This window comes from Dipodomys spectabilis, unplaced genomic scaffold (assembly GCF_019054845.1).
Source record: "Dipodomys spectabilis isolate Male_0828 unplaced genomic scaffold, ASM1905484v1 ptg000138l, whole genome shotgun sequence".
Lineage (NCBI taxonomy): Eukaryota > Metazoa > Chordata > Mammalia > Rodentia > Heteromyidae > Dipodomys > Dipodomys spectabilis.
Window position 1 is genome coordinate 4,615,921 of NW_024870815.1, and position 17,569 is coordinate 4,633,489.

Consider the following 17,569-nt stretch of genomic DNA (forward strand, 5'->3'; position numbering starts at 1 on the left):
ACTAAATGGGCTCTGTTATATCTAGTTTTCCCCAAAGTCTAGTTGGCTTGTGTCGTGGAACTCATACATATTTTAGATATTTAAGGTTGCTGATATGTGAACTGTAAACAGAGGTGCAACTTAAAAGCAAGACAGTAGAACATAGTTTGTCAAACATCTTAAAAGGCAAGTGCTATTGTCTATCATAAAAGGATTCTCTCTCCATATTCCTTAATAAATCTGCCATGATGCTCATACATTATCAACAAGGAGGAGGCTTAACTCTCAACGATCTAAGAGGTTTTCCAGGCCAATGAAAATAGAGGGGATTTGTGCAAACATTTACACGATTGTCCATCGTGACACTGGTTTGTCAGGTCCTATTAAATACTTAAAGATTTTTACTTTAGGGCTGGGAAGGTGGATCAGTGGTAGAGTGCTTGCCTTGCATGCCTGAGGCCCTGGGTTCGATTCCTCAGCACCACATAAGCAAAAAGAAAAAAGCTGGAAGTGGCGCTGTGGCTCAAGTGGTAGAGTGCTAGCCTTGAGCTGAAGAGCTGAGGGACAGCGCCCAGGCCCAGAGTTCAGGCCCCACGACCGGACCCAAAAAAAAAAAATTTACTTTAGAATAATAGCATCACTCTCTGTTTGGATGGCATATAATAAATACTGTGTTTTCTAGACATCCATCTTTGAAACTACAAAAGAGGGAAAAAAAAGATTGAGAAGTCGATACCTGAAAGGTTAGTCAAATTTTCCTTATCTCTGCCAACACTCTTCTTGGTAGTTTATCCATAATGATTTTTCCTTCTTGGTCTGGCAAACACCCTGTTGTTGAATTATATGCTATTTAACTCAACTTTAGAGAAAGACAGTAATTTTGATATTACAAAGCCAATATAATTTGGAAAAGGGCTCTACTGTTTTGCTGATTTCTCTTAGTTCTACCAATAGTTAATTTATTTGTAAGTCAAAAGATATCTTGGGCTACTTTTCATAGGTGTGCCTCAGCCAAGGGGCTAGGTCTCACCTGTGTTTCTGTTATGCATTTTTTAAATTGAAAAAGTGATGAGCCTGGGGGTTACAGGTACATAAATAAGGTAATGAGCACATTTGTTTTTAATCATTGTTACTGCATCCCACATCATCTCCCACTTACCCCTCTCTATTACCCTCTCACCCAAGTTGTAAGGTTCTTATCCCACATAGTGTCAAGTGAGTATCAAGGTTGTATTGGTTCATCCTTTGTCCTGCTGTTTCTGTGATTCCCTTTCCCTTCCTCCTATCAAACATTCCTACATACAAAATGCATGGCACCGAAAACTAAGAGAAATGAGAAAAAAAGAAAAGAAAACATAAAAACTACATTCAAGACATAGTAATAACTTCTTATTTCCATATATTGGAATTCATGTTGATATGCTTCAATATATATGGTCCTATGCACAAAGCTGTTATGTACTTTTGAGCGCACATTTGAACTGCCTGGACAATCTCATTATAATCCTCAGTCTAGGTGTATGTGTCAAGTGCATGGGGCCCAAAGGCCCTAAGGGGATCATATGGGAAGAACAGCAGGTCATGTTCACTTTCATTTCCTGGCTTTGCACAAGTGTTCTCATCATACCACAGTATTAAATGGTTCTCTTTTTACACAGGAATACAGCTGCCAGGGAAAGTAGAGTCTTTGGATAAGTTCAGAAAAAATAAAGACTGGCCTGTGGTGATCTGAGGGAAAGCTCGGCTTCCTCTACATCCTCAACTCTCAGCTCTACCTTTTCTGGGAAAATTCTTGGGTCTTCCAAGGCTGGATGATATCTACAGAACTTGACCTTATCATAGTAGCTTATCCTTGATCTTGTACCTGTCCAACTGGTAAGTTCTTTGATAACTCTGTATGTATGTGTATTTCATAGCTTTCATATTTAACATAGTAATACTTTTGAATAATAATGCTCAATAGTGATGCTGAATAAATGAAGTGCATTGCATGTCAGCTATGTGTAATGGGAAGTTGGTAAGGATTTGGGGATTTTAAAAGGCTGTTAATTACTGAACTATCTGGTTGAGGCAGTATTGCTTTCCTTATCTTAGGTTTCTTTGAGACTGGTAATAATGGCAACATGTGTTTTAATAAATTTTGTTTTCACACTCCTCAACTGAAAGAACGCTGCTGGAAGAATACCAATACCAAATTTCAAACTCTAGTATAAAGCCATAGTAATCAAAACAGCTTGGTACTGGCACAAGAACAGACCTCAGGACCAATGGGATAGAATTGAAAACCCAGAAATGAACCTACACACCTATAGCCATCTAATCTTCAAAAAGGGAGCTAAAAAAATAGAATGGAAGAAAGACAGCCTCTTCAGTAAATGGTGCTGGAAAAATTGGTTAATCACTTGTAGAAAACTAAAGCCAGATCCTTATATATCACCCTGCACCAGAATCAACTCCAAATGGATCAAAGACCTCGGAGTCAAAGCAGACATTCTGAAAACATTACAGGATGGAATAGGAGAAACCCTGGGTCTCCTTGGCACAGGCCGAAATTTTCTTAATAGAGACTCGGAAACACAACAAATCAAAGAAAGGTTGGACAAATGGGATTGCATGAAGTTGCAGAGCTTCTGCATGGCAAAGGACATAGCTAGCAAGATCAATAGAAAGCCCACAGATTGGGAGACAATCTTCACTAGCCATACAACGGACAAGGGTCTCATATCTAAAATATACTTGGAACTCAAACAATTAAATCCCCCAACAACAAATCCTCAAAGAAACAACTGCCCAATAAATAAGTGGGCTAAAGACTTAAAGAGAAACTTCTCTGAAGAAGAAAGAAGGATGGCCAATAGACACATGAAGAAATGCTCAACCTCCCTAGCCATAAAAGAAATGCAAATCAAAACAACATTGAGATACCACCTCACCCCAGTTAGAATGGCAAAAATCAAGAACTCTGATAACAACAGATGCTGGAGGGGATGTGGACAGAAGGGAACCTTACTTCATTGTTGGTGGGAGTGTAAACTTGTTCAACCACTTTGGAAAGTAGTATGGAGGTTCCTCAAAAGACTCCACATAGAGCTCCCCTATGACCCAGCAATCCTATTTTGGGCATTTACCCAAATGATCACAAACAAAACCACATTAAAGCTACCAGCACAACTATATTTATTGCAGCTTTATTTACCATAGATAAGATATGGAACCAACCCAGATACCCCTCAGCAGATGAATGGAACAAGAAAATGTGGTATATATACACAATGGAATTCTATGCCTCCATCAGAAAGAATGACATTGCCCCATTTGTTAGGAAATGGAAAGACTTGGAAAAAATTATATTAAGTGAAGTAAGCCAGGCCCAAAGAAACATAGGTCCCATGGTTTCCCTTATTTGCAATATCTAGTATATGTATGAGTCAAGCAGAAAAGGTCAGATAAGGTAATGTTAGGAAAATGAACCCTAAGATATGTATTTAAGTGTTTTTTTTCTTTCATGCATTTGTTTCTAACGCATTTATAAGATTATTTCTTTGTTGCTTTGTATGTCCCTCCCCCACAGTATAACCCTGCTTTCACTGTATTTGATGGTGGTATAATTTGTGGAGGGGAAGGGGAAAAACAAGTTGTTTAAATAAGGATACAGGGGACCCGTTGCAGCAATGAGAAGTACAAGTTGTCATGTTTAAAACGAACTTTACAACTTTGGTTTTCGGGGGGAGAGGATTGGGTGGGGGAGGGCGGGGGGGGAGGCTGGGAAGGGATGTGAAGGGTAAACAAAGGAGGAGGCTACAATGCTTGATAGGAAATGTACTCATTATCTTGCCCATGTAATTGTAACCCCTCTGTACAGTATGTTCACAATAAAAAATAAATTTTGTTTTCATAGTATTTTCACATAAATTGTTTTTCCATTCTTTTCTTTTTCTTTTTTTCCCATTCTTTTCTTAACCCTGGGAGATTTTAAGATGGTACCACTGTGTATAAATGTGTTTGACTGGTAATGAGACTAACACTGACTGTATTAGACACACTTTGAATCAGAATATAAATTTACAGAAACTAATCCCAAATGAACAGAGGTACATAGAAACAGTTCTGAACGAAGAGACCTTCTCAAGTGCTACTATAAAAAAAGACTAGTAGAAAGCAGTCTATATATCAGATCATAAAGGATTATTTAACTAGATCATAGCATGGACATTTTTTATTATATACTAATGGGAGAAAAATAAAAAAGAACTGGAGGCTTGGATTATCCTATCCTAATTCTAACATCTGCATCTGTGTATTGAAGACAGACAACTCATACACACGTACTATTATAGTAGTGGTTGTACATAGAAGGATAATCCTAAAATAAATGATTATTTGTATAACAAAATAATACAAACCATTACTAACATATATAAATAAAACAAAGTGATTATTTTTATAACTGAGAAGAAAAAAGTCCCAATAAAAATGCCAATATCATAAAAACAAATCCTAATAAAAACCTAGCATTTAATGGCAGAAAAGCATAGGATAGAACAAAGAAATTAGTCCTAAGTTTTTGGCAATGTGGTCAGTGATGGACAGTAGGCAACTTCCATGTGTTAGTGTGTGAAGGTAAGCCTATGCTTCTTTCTTGGTCTATGGTGAATGATTTCAACAACTCTTTTCCCACAGGCTGTTTTGTTTTTAAGACTTGCTTTGAATTCCCTCACTGTTTCTGTTTAAGTTAAAATACCCAGGGGTGGTCAGCCATTACTTACTATTCAGCACCTGACAAGTGATAGACAATGAAAAAAACTCCACTTTTTGGACTTGGGTCAACTTTTAAAGAGTTTAATAAGTTACGTAGGGTTCTCTCTGAGCAGATAGTTTTCTCTGAGCCCTCAGCTTCTGGGAGTCCATATTACACAAAGCAAGGGACACTGGGAACTGAAAGTTCAGAGGGTGATAAAGAGAAGAGCGTAGAAAAACCAAGAATGCAGGAAGTTGGAGCATCAACCTCCTAAATGCCACGTCCAGTCCTGAAGTCCCTCTTTCCTCTCCCTTTTCTCCATCTTGTACAAGCTCACCCTGTCTCCACCTGATCGACTCATTCTGTATCACTTATGTACAAGATGTTCTTTCAAAGTTGCTTCTTCATTCAAAACATCTGAGTTACTTATCTACCAAGATAATTGTACATCTCTCTTACTGGTATATATTCACTTTCCCCCTTTTATCTGTTTTACTGATGTTGCTCAGCTTTCTTTAGAAGCTTTCTATTAGCAGAGAAACTACAGTCCAATTACAGAAGTAATGGCAAGGTCTCCAGAGAGGTTGGGTCTAGCAGGAGAGCAATAAACCTTCCCAGGGCAGGCTCAGGGAGGACTAATGAAGAGACATAGGGGAGGAACCAAGATTTAGCCATTTTTAGTACACTTTCATAGCACAGCAAGGCTGATCCATATAATGGCTGGAACATCCATCCATCCATCCATCCATCCATCCATCCATCCATCCATCCATCCATCCATCCATCCATTGATGCAATAGCCATGACAGGCCCTGAGAATGCAATGTTGCCTGACGTTAAGTAGTAAGAATTAGTCCTGCAGATGCCATGGCAGTAAATAGCAGGAGGATTTGACTTAGTACAATCCTGGACTCTGCCTTGGAGACAAGTAGAGAGCCCACTGTCCTTCTTTGACATAGTTGATATAGTCCTGTCCACTCATCACAGAGTAAAGTAGACACTCCTGGCTGCTTTTCCAAGAATTACTTCTACCTTTGTTTTTGGATAGGGTTCATTTTTGTTAGGTTCCAGAGGATAAGAAAGTACCAGTCTAAAATACTCATGGTAATCTTACTCACATTTTTATCTAGGAATGGTTTAGGGATAGTCATTCTATTGAGTTCAAGCCACTAAGGCATGACAAGAATTTTTTCTGGGGACTGTTGGCATCTTGGAGAATCATGAGCTGTTAAATAAACCTGGAAATGGTTTTCTTAGGGCTTCTTAAGTGAATGTTGCATGCCCAGTGCTTAATCTACTTTTAGCCAGGCATGCTATGGCTTGTAGCTCAAATCATCCTATTTGGGTCATGGGGCTACAGGAGGACATAGGAAAGAGTCTTGGAGTTTCCATTTCTTCAGCTCTAGGAGGAAGCAGAACTCTAGTAAGGCATCCCAGCATGATCCATTTGTCTTGGAAGAATTTCATCAGAGCTTGGCATAGATAGCTCAGTGGTCTAATGTTCAAATAATCTAGTGGCCTAAATGTAGGGAAATGTGTTGACTGAGAAATAATGGAATGTTGCTGAAAAGGGAAGGAAAAATATATTTTTAGCATTACTCTTCACAGTATCAAGGTGATCATTTCTACCATTGTCTTCAATATTACTTTGTCCTTTTGAGTATTCTTTTGATTATTTTTCTTTCCAGTTTTTTGGACAGTGGCTGATTACTGCAAGCACTCATGAGAAGGAAAGCCCAATGATTACTCTGCATATATTTGTATGCCTGCTATGTCAAAGAAAAACACAAGATCTGCTCTTTTATGTAGTGAGGTATGTAAATGACTTCTATACATTGTGGGAAGATCTTTCAAATTTAAGACTAAGTCGTAAACATTTGGCCAAACACTATTGAAAGTTTTAAGTGGGCAATGCTGATTTACTTTTCTGGGTCTTTTTCTAGAACACAAAAATTCACTGTCAAGTTCAAGTGTTCCCTTCTGCAGATGGGTTGTTTTGAGAGCTAGGAATTCACATCTCTCTGTGTCTTTTGCACAGAAAAACATACTCAGCCGTAGACTGGGCGTTGCAGTTCATGACACCTATCTCCCCTTTGCCATTATCAGAACACCAGCCTTTGCATGCATGTTGGAGTCTGATGGGAAAAGTAACATCAGCTTTCTAGTGTTCAGTCCTTTGCTCCTGTTGATCACCAGCTTGTATGAATCATGTTGTAAGTTAGAGTTCATGAAGCCATTGTGGTTCTGTTGCTGGCTCAGGGCCGGATATGAGTTGAGTCTATAGCATGATCTGTAGGGATGTTTTTATGTGATTTATAGGCAGAATAGATGGGGGGTTTCTATCCCTTTTTCTGCCCTTACCAGTCACATTGACTTTGGAATGTCTGTTCATCTTCTGAGCATGGATGTTTTCTCTTGTAAAGAGGAGAGAAGGCCTTATTTGCCTTTCTCCCCTCAGCCAACTATTGTGAGGATGAGATGAATGATTATTGTAAAAGTGCTTCTTCAGATGCAAAGTGTTCCACAAGCACAAACCACTGTCATCAGTAACTGTGACAATTGTTTCTTCACTATCATAAGTAAGGAATGATAATTGCCTTAGAAAACCACAAGTTCTCCAGACTCTCCTCATGGAGGTCTAATTCTTGCTAGGGAAGATGTTCCATTTTACATCCAGTGTTTCTGATTTTAAAAAATCCCAAATCTAAGTGGACTCCAACTCTGTCTCTTTCTTTTTCTTAGTCAGCAGTGCTCTGATGAACCCAGGGCTTTGTTCTACCACCTCAAGTGTTCTAACACTTGAACCACATCCCTAGTCATCCCCAATTCCTTCATCTTTTTGGTTTAGTTTAGTTTTTTTCCAGGTCCAGTTTTGTGATTTCCTCCCCTGGTTTCCCCTGGCTGGCCTTTGACTACAGTCCTCCCATCTCTGCCTACCCAGAAGCTAGGATTACAGGTATGAACTACCATGTAAAGTCCTCTAAGTAGACTTTTGGATTGGGCCCTACTACTTGTTACTGTCATAGTCGTTATTTCCCTTTTCTGGGAGTCCACTAGCTTCTGTGATTGATGCTCTGGGATCTTTTTTGTTTCAGCATTCAGGAGGTGGTCTCTTGCTTTGTCATGAGCCCACAAAGCCAGAGGCTAGACAATGGAGAGACTGGGTCCCTGCATTGGCCCTCTGTCTTCAGGAGCTATGTAGAGGGAAGGGTGCACATTTGCTCAGGGCTGGATACCTGGTAAAGCATGTGATTTGTCTCTGGTTCCATTTTACCTCCCCTTTGGAATTCTGCTTCCTCCTCTAGTAATGTTGGCTTGCCTCTATGTGCCAGAACATCCCATTGTCAGGACTAGCTCAGTCCAATAGAACGTACTATGATAATGGAGTTGTTCTAAATTGGCCCTATCTAATAAATTGGTCACTAACCAATGTAGCTATTGGACATTTGAAATGTACTTAATGTAGCTATTGTAACATTAGAAATTTATTTTATGTGGCTGAGAAAGTAAATCTCTCTCTCTCCCCCTCCCCCTCCCTCTCTCCCTCCCTCCCTGTCTCTCTCCCTCTCTCTATCTCTCTGACTCTGTCTCTGTCTCTGTCTCTCTGTCTCTGTCTGTTTCTCTGTCTCTGTCTCTGTTTCTGTTTCTGTCTCTGTCTCTCTTTCTCTTTCTCTCTCTCTCTCTCTCTCTCTCTCATGCTGGGAAGAACCCAGGGCTTTGTGCCTGCTCTGCAAGTTCTCTACCAATCAGCGACATCCTCAGCCCAGCCTGAAAGTCTTGAAAAACACTGTAGTATGTCAAAGCAGAGGCTCAGGTGATAGGAACTGTGGGACTCTGGCAGAAAAGTGCTGTGGGTGAAAAGATAATGGGCAAAAAGCTTTAAATTTACTCCAAAAGCACACCCAATGTATGACATATCCTCCTAGGTGCTCTGGGCTGCTTCTAAGCTCCTTCTGTCTTGTGCATTATGAGGAGAAGTATGGTTAAAATTTTGTGGATGGAAACCTGGGGGAAGAACCAGAAGTGGAGAGTTGGAAAGGGCAGAACCCAGAGGATGCCAGAACTTTTGCAAAAGAATCTGGTATGTCAGGTATAGTGTTTTGCTCTGGAGAGGAAATGCCAGGGAAAGATTGTTGGAGAGTGATCTTTACCATCAGGACAAGATTGGAAAGTTGGCATTTAAGTCAATGGCCAGAAACCAGTGTACAGGCTACATGACAGACAGAGTCTGGGATAAGAATTGCAATTCTACTCTGAATGCTAAGCCTCTTTTTATGAGGATTGTTGATTGCACAGCATTCCTTGATGGACGGTGGCTTCTGGATGTTCTATGTACCCTGAAACTGGGCTATGTTTCTGTGTCTCTTGGCTGGTCATATAACTGCATTCAAGTTCCTGCTTGTGTTTTTTTACAGATATCTACTGGCAACCGAAACACCAAGTGGTGAAGGGGTGGAGCATAATAGGGAGATGCATGGAAGTGTACTAGGAGATGGGCAGGAAGGGCACAGAACAATGTCATGCTTTGAGTTTACTCTTAGGGCCCTGGTTCCTCAGTTGCTACCCCAGGGAAATTTGCTGCCAACACCTACCTGTTGGGTAATGAAAAATGACTACTTGGAAAGTGGAAAAAAAAGGTTTCTCATCAAGGTACTGCCAAGAATGGGTGTCTTTGTGTTTTAAAGTGACACATTTTATAAGGAAGATTGGAGATCTTTGGCATAAGCACATGATCAGGGCAGACTTCTGTAAGCACAGAAGGAGAGAGATAGAGATAGAGAGAGAGAGAGAGAGAGAGAGAGAGAGAGAGAAAGAGAGAGAGAGAGAGAGAGAGAGAGAGAGAGAGAGAGAGAGAGAGAGAGAGAGAGAGAGAGAAGGCAAATATCCCTGGCACTGTGCAATGCAGTTCAGACCATACTGTGCTTTCTGGACCTCTTCAGCTTCCTGGCAGGAGGACTGTCACAGTTTTTAAGATAGTCCTTTTCGTTCTCATGTGTCTTTCCCTCAAGTAAGCAGCACAGAGCATTTGACACCAATATACACAAGCTCAAAAAGGAGAAGAAACTCACAGAAATCTGGCAAGATTGATCCACTAGTTCTGATGTTCCCAGATTCTCCAGGGCAGAGCTTTTGTGCCTTCAGGTCCTATGATTCACAGCATTTGGTTGATTTATGACCTCCTTTCAGTAGATATTTGCTAATATTCACTACGAATACTATCAATTTAGTCTGTTCCCATGACAACTGTCCTCCACCCAAAAGGTCTTGCTGGTGGGACCCAATTTATTTAGAGAAGTGGTTCTTTGGGATATCTTTATCCTTCACCTAATGGGCATTTAGCAATATCTGGAGACATTGTTCATACTATTGAGGGTGGAGGATTGAGGCTTTTATAGAACCTTAGGCATTTGCTGGATATTGTTGGTTGTTAAAGATGGAGGTGAGGTGTCCCATTGGTATCTTTAGCTGGGGAGGGGGAGATAGAGATATTGCAAGTATTCAACAACACACACCATGCTTCCTACAACTAAGAATGACTTGACCCACAATATCTCAGCAGTGCTTCAGCACTGGTTCAGAGGGAAAGGTCAGACTTGACATGGAAATGGCAGATGGCTCTCAAAAGGATATCACCTTTTCATTGTTAGACTAGCAAATATTGTGAAATGGCCTGAAGAAATCTCTGAACATTTTTACCTAGAATCTTCTTCAACCAATAACCTAATTAGTCTCCTATCTTTATAGTTCATCACTGCCTCTAAAAGAGAGCACATGCTTAGCGTTCTACACCATGCTCACTGAGAGGGTTCCCAAACCCATCTTTCTACCTTATATTCACTAAGGCAAACCATGACACTAGGTTTTACTATCTGCCACATGGAGCCATAATACTATATGACCTCTTTTTTTTTGCAATCAGTTCTGGCTCCTTAGGGTTTTGTTGTTGCTAGTAAATGGGGAAGATTCAAAGCCTACCATGTATGAATCTTCTCTATAGACTTGTGGTGGTGATAGTTTTAGCTGTGACAGAATTGTTTTTAGGAATGTAACAAGCAAACACAATCTTTCTCTTTTTGATTATAAAAGTAATGCAGTCATTGTCAGAATTTTCTCAAGTACAGAAACCATAAGCAGAAATAGAAATCCTCTAATTATACCACTAGGAGAGATTAACTAGTAATGGCTTTGGGTTTTGCTTTGAGAGAAACAGAAAGTGATGGACACCAGATGTCCCAAGCCAGGCTAGCTGGGCTGTAGTGGGGAAGATTGGTTTATTAAGGATTGGAGGATGGCAGAATGACTTGAGTGGACAATGAAAGGTTTGAGATGATATTCTTTGTGATCTAGGATGTTGAGTTCATGTCTCGATCTGGATAAAAATGGAGAGTAGGAAGATACAGCTGAGGAGTATGGGGATGAAGTCCTTCTTACCTGCAGAGTTCATGTACAAAGCATCCTTACTTCTTGCCTCCATGAATAGAAGAAATTAGACTGAAAGAAAAAAAAGAACAGCTTTTAGCTCAAACAGAACAAATCAGGAGATGCTGTTTCTGGGTTTTTGTGCATCACATACAGTGGCTGAATATCATCACATCAGTGAAAGGCATATGACAGCTCTCATTTTCCAGAATTCGTTTTTGGCAATTTCGTTGTGAAGTAGTATCCATCGTAAACATTTGTAAAAATAATAACAACCACCCCCAACCCAGATATCCTAATTGTTGATATTTTCACCGCACTTGATTTAGCATTCTCTTTCATATTTATGCACAATTTTCTATTCTTTCCAAATCATCTGAGAATATGTTACAGTCATAACATCTCCTTTGTCCCTAATTATTTCAGCTTATTTTCCTCAGAATAAGACATTCTCTTACATAAGCACAGGGCAACTAACATCATACAGCTAATATTGTCCCAGTATTGATAGATCTATAGATGTCCTCAAGCTTTGACAGTCATGTGACTTGTGATTAAGATTGTTTAGAATTTGATCCTGAGAGACTTTGAATGACATTTATTGACAAATCTTGACACAGCTACAACTGAATTGGGACTTTGGCTACTGTCACATAGAGTGCAAAAGTATGATTCTTTCTCAATGGCTCACAGATGCATTATTAGGAGAGTACTTTTGAAATGTGAATGACTTTTCCTGATAAATATTGTTCATTGGACAGTGGTTCATAGGCTTACATCACCAGCAATCACAGTTCCCACGTTGTTTCTGTAAGGACTTTTGGCTTTTATATGAATTCTTATGTAAAAGCCCCAAACACTAGACAGAGTAGTCTGCACTTATGGGGCATGAAGAATAGCTGTTGGAGGTATGTATCTGCATTCAAACACATGCTTTCATGACTTCGATGCAAAACAGGTCCATATGTATAAAACTGGCTTTCATGCATGGACAGCAATTCCTAAGTTAGTGCCTAATCATCTCAATGGAGAAACTGTCCAAACAAGGCTTTTAAGTCATTCCTAAGTCTTCAAACGGCAGCATGCAGAGAATTATTTCTTGAGAAAGCCAGTACTGAATATTCTCATACAACTCAGCTGACAGAGAAGGAGGTGACTGGCAGGAATGCTGTGATGGCTAGTGGAGCTTCCTGACACTAACAATCTCTCACCATCACCTTACCAATGTGTCCATGTGTCCATGTAGGCTATAGCATAATGAATTGGGAGCCCAGATATCTTTGCAATCAAAACCTATGCAGTGATACGGCCCATTTGAGCATAAAATGTCAAGCCACAAGGCATTTGGTAATGAGGTGTCTGGTGAAGAGAGAGATCATGAACAGACACCTGGGGCAGAATTCCTAGAAGCTACCTTTATTTATTTATTTTCTCCACATGATGTAGTGACACTAAAAGTTTCATTTCAAAAACTGAATATTTTAGATTGTATTTCAGATTCTAGGAATTACTTCAGCTCTCTACTTAATAATGTGCAGTTCAGACCCAGCTCTGTTCCTCTCTGTTATATCCCCTCAAAGACAGCGACTCTTTCTTATGCTCATGGTGAGGACCTTGAGGGTTTAGAAGAGGCTAAAGAGGAAGGCACAGGACGAGAGCTGCATGGGGTAGAGTGTCTGGAACACTAGACAGAACTGAAAGGACTTGGCTGCAGGAGGTCATGAATCATTGAATCTGCAGTCAATGAAAATGACTAGTGAGTGCTGGGCCCAGGTTCACATCATTCACTTACCTTTCATTTCTTCAACATGTATTAAATGTCTAGCATATCACTCAGCCCTAACCATTTTCTGGTTATACCTATTACTAATCTCCTTTGGTTTATAGATTTGACTCCAGTGTCTCTATAATCTTTTGCTTCAAATAAAGATCTACCCATTGCAGGCAGAGGCTGGGAGATAAGCATATTGGGGGTCTCTTTCTCTCTTATTTGAATCTTATTTGACTCTTGTGGCTTGATTCTAGCAGCAGCTGTGTATCTCCTGCCGTCTTTCATAGCCGCAGTTACCACCAATCCTGGGTAAAATTCACCTTCCCCACTCTTCTTTATGTAAAGAAGTGGAGACAAATTCCCTTATTCTCTCAACCCAATCCACAGGTATGTAGTTTCCTCATTATATTCTCTTAAAGTCTTAGCTGAGTAAAAATCAAAGCAAGAAAACATGCTGAGACTGGTCTGGGAAAAGGGAAGGATAGGAGAGAAACGATTGAGGGGTGATTCTGATGCATTGTTTACATAAATGGGCATGTAAACATGAAATCCCCTATATATCTAACTGATGAGAATAAAACAACAAAAAGACAACCCCTCCTGGCTGAGTATACTAATCTTTTTCTACCTGATAGCTTTTGAGGTAGCCCTCAAATAAATGTAGCATTGCTTGCAATTGCTCTGGGAAGGCTAGAAAGATGTAATGTTTTGTATACATTTTCAAACAATAGTATATTCCAATGCAGAGTGGGCAGACATAGATCCTGGCAAGAAGATCTCAGAGATCTAGTCCTTTATATGCTAGAGTGTATTGAGTGTTAAAGGCCAATCTGGTCACAGTATGGGAAATATTTCCTCAAGCACATGGAGGTGAAAGTGTGGCTACCTGACTCTGCCTTCACTGTGTCTACTTGGAGTGTTGTGCTGAGTTCCTGGCCACTGACTTTAAGAAGAGACATGTTTCTTGTTACTTGTCTTTAAGTTCTGTTCCATAAAGCAGAAGTTTAAAGAGTTTTTCCTTCCTTCTTTCCTTCCTTCCTTCCTTCCTTCCTTCCTTCCTTCCTTCCTTCCTTCCTTCCTTCCTTCCTTCCTTCCTTCCTTCCTTCCTTCCTTTCCTTGTCGATTGTGGGGCTTGAACTCTGGGCCTGGGCGCTGTCCCTAAGCTCTTCAGCTCAAGGCAAGTGCTCTACCACTTGAGCCACAGCGCCACTTCTGGTTTTCTTGTGGTTAATTGGAGATAAGAGTCTCATGGACTTTCCTGTCTTTGAACTCTGGTCAGCAGATCTTGGCCTCCTGAATAGCTAGGATTACAGGTGTGAGCCACCAGTGCCCAGCTAAAGAATTTCTTTCAAGAGTCTAATAGTAAATACTTTTCAGTGTTGTGAGTCTATGTTGTGGATGCCATGTGATTGAAGTACAAAAGCAGCCATAAGCAATATGTATTTAAGTAGGTGTGGCTATGTTCCAATAAAGGTTTATTCATAAAAATAAATGGTGACCTTTAGAGTGGCCTTTCTTGACTAATTTTTGATACAGAGGGGGGAAAAGTAGATATGTCCAGATGGTAGAAGTTGGATCACTGTGCAAAACTCATTGAAAAAAAAGATAATTTTAAGATAGATCTTACTAATGGTGATTACATTTCCTTAGTTGAATGAGCTATTTCATGAGGAAGTAGGTATCATTGTGAGGATTTGAAGCAGAGGTTGAATGTTGTAAAATAATTTTCTGCAGAGTGTAGAGGACAGACTGGATGATGTAGGAGGCAACCACAATAAGATGATCACTGTCTTATATTATAAATAAAGCTTGCACATGTAGTAAGTCTTCTAGTTATGTTTTAGAAGGTGCTGGCTTGTTCTGCCTGATTTTGCAAATTACTCACTCTTGATATCTCACTTTAGTTCCATAAATATGATGGGTATGACATACTTTTTTGTCAATTTGACTCTAAGTAAAATTTTGCCAAAATATTCATTGAACTAATTTGTATTTAGTAATATAGTCACTACTAGTCATATTAAATTAAATTCAATTACATCTTATAACTTTCAACATTTGAAAACTTTCATTGAAAACAATAGACATAACTGTCAACATTTACTAAGTTCTGAAAATATGCCAAATATCACACTAAAACCTTATATTCATTATTCCCCCCCTCCTCTTCCCACCCCTGCCCCAATCCTATGACTTAAACTTAGGGCCTGGATGCTTGTCAAGGCTAGTGCTCTACTACTTGAGCCATGATACCACTTCTGGCTTTTTCTGAGTGGTTTATTAGAAATAAGAGTCTCAAGGACCTTCCTACCTGGACTGCCTTTGAACAGCAATCCTCAGATCTCAGACTGCTGAGTAGCTAGGATTTCAGGTGTGAGCCACCAGCACCGAGTCTTTATTATCTTACTTAGTCCTCCACCCCCAAACCTATACCAGTAGGAGGAAACTGAAATTCAGAGAAGCCTCATAACTGGAAAGCGATATAGCCAAAAACCGGAACTGAGATCTCTTTGATGATAAAGGCAATGGCCCAGTCACAACTCCACCTGGCTTCTCTCATCCATCCAACTACTCATCCATGCATAGCATGCACCTTCTGGTCTACTTATGCATCCATCTCTCTACCCAGTACTAACTGGTGGCTGTTATTTGCCAAGTACTGTTTTGGGTATGGAGAATAGAGCTGTAAATACAAAAATATTAGGCCTATGGTTTACAGGAACTCCCATTTTGGGTGGCATTTAGAAGTTGATACCTAACAATTTTGAAATGAAGGTCACATAAGGGACATCTACAAGATAGAGTCTCATACAGTAACATGTAATTTTTATTGAGCTGGAACTGCAGATAAGATTCTAAGCAATGGCTCTTTCTTGTTTACAGAAACTAGTTCAAGTTTAATTTTCAGCCTTGACAAATTTTCAGATCTACTCAGAAAAGCAGAAAGGCCTTTCCAAGCATTCTGGCAACAGATATAGATCACATACGGCCATTTAGAAACATTGGGGGTTGCTCTTGGGCAGGTAGAATCTGAACACCATCACCCTGGAGGCCTGATGCAAGAGATGGAAAGGAAGAAGGTAGAAAGTCCATTTAGTTAACACAAAAATAAGAGAATAATAATCATAAAAAGACAACACTTGATGAAATTCTATTTTTTTCTAATTCCTTAAAGACAGAAACATCAAGACCTTAAGTCATTTCCTAACCTAGGTATCAAAACAACAACAACAACAGCAACAATATTTAGAACAATTCAAGTAAAATAGGAGAAGAGTGACTCATAACACAGAAGCAAACCCAACAACTTGCTTGTGTTTCAGAGTAGAACTGAGAGCTGAAGGGGCCAAAGGAGAATTCCATATCGAAAGAGAAGGAGTGAGAAAGAGCACTGAGGGTCAAGCAGGGTAAAGCCAATTCAGTTGTCAGTTCCAACAGGCAAGTTCTAACTTGGAGTAGGAAACAGAGCCCAACGGTCAGGGGCTGAGTAAACACAACCCAGAGGAGGAAGTAAAAGAATCCAGGATTTTATTTGTGCCTTACTGAGTGCCAACTATAAAGGACAGAAGTAGGTGGTCCAGTTAAAGGCACAGGATAGAAGACTTACAAAAAGAAGTAATACTTTGCAACCTTCAGCTCTTCAGCTCAAGGTTAGTGGTCTACCACTTGAGCCACAGCACCACTTCCAGGTTTCTGGTGGTTAATTGGAGATAAGAGTCTCATGGACTCTCCTGCCTGGGCTGGCTTTGAACCTGGATCCTCAGATCTCAGCCTCCTGAGTAGCTAAGATTACAGGCTTGAGCCACCAGTGCCTGGCTTGCATCATTCCTTTTATGAGTGCAGTACTAAGTGATTTCTAGATTAGTGAGTACAGATGGCATCAGTAGAATCTTATATTTGAAAATGACTAAAAAAGAGAGTGAAAATAATTAGTTAATATTTATTGACCACAAGACAATAAATAATGCAGTAAATAAGACAGTAAATAATGCAGGGTTTCATCTAATCTTCAAAAGTACATTTTAAGAATGAAGCTCCTTATTAGAGAATGAGTTAAAATGTTCTAAAAATGGCCATTGGAAGGCACCTTGTAAAAGTTATCATGGCAAGTGAATCCTAGTCATTCACACATTGCTTAGTTTGTTCACATGTTTATTCAGCCACACTGTAGTTTATAATAAATGGTCCCATGGAGTCTGGAATGATTTCTTTTGAGTCGACAATAGAGTTTATAACATTACAGGAGTGGAAACTTGTCAGGGTTCAAATTAAATTCTTCTACTCTTTTTTTAAAAAGCACACTTCTCTGCTATCTGCAGTGACAAGAGAGATGGCTGCAGAAGTCAGAGGAAAGAGAAGAGATACAGATGAAGTAAAAAAAAAACAAGGAGAAGTTGAGATTTGGAAGGATAAATTTGACAATTCTCAGGAGTTTTTGAATCATTCTGAATAGCTGAGATCATTGAGAAAAATGCATGCAAAAGCACAAGAAGATAGACCCTCTGTGGCAGCCTGTTTTGTTGCTATAACAAAATACTACAGACTGGGTGATTTATAAAGATAAGATGCTTAATTTTTACAGTACTGGAGACTCAAGGGTAAGTGTCCTGAACCTGGAAAGGACTTTTTTCTGGAATCATCTATGGTGGAAGGACGGACAA

General features: G+C 39.7%; 1 protein-coding gene across 2 annotated transcripts in view; it reads right to left on the reverse strand.

Moving 5' to 3' along the window:
* Prlr (prolactin receptor) overlaps nucleotides 1–17,569 on the reverse strand; it is a 122,042-nt gene that overhangs the window by 33,054 nt on the left and 71,419 nt on the right. For both annotated transcript variants that reach the window (XM_042690585.1, XM_042690584.1), the window contains exon 2: nucleotides 11,150–11,209. The gene's annotated coding sequence lies outside the window, so the exon portion shown is untranslated. The remainder of the gene's footprint in view (nucleotides 1–11,149; nucleotides 11,210–17,569) is intronic.